Raw genomic sequence first — 2,030 nt, forward strand, 5'->3', positions numbered from 1 at the left:
AGACCTTTATGTTAGGTAAGGTTATACATTTTACATCACATATGTGTTGGGAAAAGGGAGAAGAGAGAGTTCGCGAAAAGGCGGATTCGAAATCGGGTCGAGCGCATCAAAAGCTGCATTCTAGCACTTCACGCGCTTCGACCTGCGCCCTAGTTATTCCGTGAAAGGCACTTAGTGCAAATACACCCTCCGTTATCTAAAATATTTGTTTTCTTCCCCTCGCTTGCGCCACAAGTGCGCATTTTGGTGCGCATTTTATCAAACCGGCCCTCGCGGCCTCGAAACACTACCGGCCCACCGGGGAAACTCCCGATTGCCACTCCGCCCCTGGTGCCCAGGGCCCCTTAGATGTCGTGGGCCCCTGGGCAAGTGCCCAGTTGCCCTAATGGTTAATCCGGCCCTGACTGTGGTAATCTGTATTATGTTTCATACGTTGCCTTAATAATAATAAAAAATGTTTTACTTGCATTGTGTGATACTATTTTAAAGTGATTTCAGTCATTTTGACGGATAATAAATTATTGTATTTTAAGCCTACCTGTGAAACCAAACCTGGAAAGAGATGTGAGGATTTGGGGAGGGGAAAAAAAGAGATTCTTCGTGCATTCCAATGAACAGACCACAAATGTGCAGTATATGTTGACCTTTATCATACAATTACAGCGGAATTCAAAAGGAAAAAAGAAAATAATCATGAGGAAAAGAATGCAGAGCTCTTAGATATTCTGGTTATAACCATAGACTGTAAAAAAATATGGACGTAGTGTCCATGACGTCACCCGTAGGTTTCTGAAGAGCGTTTTTGACATAGACATCATATAGATAGACGCCCTATCGACCGCTACTGCCTATTGGTCTCTATGGCCCCGTCCACACTACTGCGTTTTCATTTAAAAACGGAGAATTAAAACGAAAACGATCTCCGTCCACACCAGCGTTTCAGCTGCGTATTAGAATTGATCTCCGTCCACATTAAAACGACTGAAAACTCGGATCACGTGACCATTCTCCAACACTGTGCATGCGCGTGCCGGTGTAAACAGGAAACGGATGGACTATTCCTCAGATTTGATGAGGAAGCAAGTAACGTTAGCTACCTCTGCAAAGATTAGAAAATGTCGAAGACCAGAGATTTCTTTTCATGGACCGCCGCTGCACACGGGAATTGTCATAGATCGCTCCAATAATAGTTTGCCTCCGGCGCATGTAGGCAGTTATAGCATTGTAAAATGCAGAATTTGCTTGCACAACAGCTGCTAACAAAGACATCAAAGTCAGTAACGCTTGTAATTCGTTATCCATGTTGCACTCACTAACATCAGCTACGTAGTCCAGGATGTTTTTGTTTGTTTTCTTCCGGTGACGGGACATGTGATGGGTGGCTGACGAATCAGGGAAGGATACGTCATGGGTGATGACACCCAATCATAGAGCCGAGCGTGACCATCCACGTCATCGTTTCTAAACTCCTCCGTTTTGTCCCGTCTACACTAAAACGCCCTCCGGAGATTCAAAACGAAAAACGGAGCTGCAGCGTTTCTAAACTTCTCCGTTTTGGGTCTTCGTTTTTCCCGTTTTAGTGTGGACGGGAGGTGCAAACGTAGCAAAAGGTCTCCGTTTTTAAACGAAAACGCAGTAGTGTGGACTATGATATCTATGGTTTTTGAAGCCTAAAGTGGGCGGAGTCGCTCGTCGCCATCTTGGAAGCGCGTCACAGTGCGTCACTCCCGGATAAACGAAAATGGGCAAAAAGGCGGGACGTTGGTGGAGTTGAAGTGCCTGGATGCTGAAACTACGCCCGCCTTGCTCGAGTTTGCTCAGGCTAAAGCCTGTTTTATGCTTCTGCTAGGGCTGGGCAATAAATCGATTCTATCGATTATCTCGAATGTGTAGTTTACGCCGATTTTTTTGAATGAAAATCGGTTATCTCTTTAACAACCGCCGACGCTCCCCTCTGGGCTCCCGTAGTTCCGACCGGGCTCAGCGCTTGCCATGATAGAGATACACAAACAACATGGCAAATGAACAAG

The sequence above is a fragment of the Siphateles boraxobius genome, unplaced genomic scaffold (genome assembly GCF_051911475.1).
Source record: "Siphateles boraxobius isolate OS27281-9 unplaced genomic scaffold, OSU_SipBor_1 53, whole genome shotgun sequence".
Classification (NCBI taxonomy): Eukaryota; Metazoa; Chordata; class Actinopteri; order Cypriniformes; family Leuciscidae; genus Siphateles; species Siphateles boraxobius.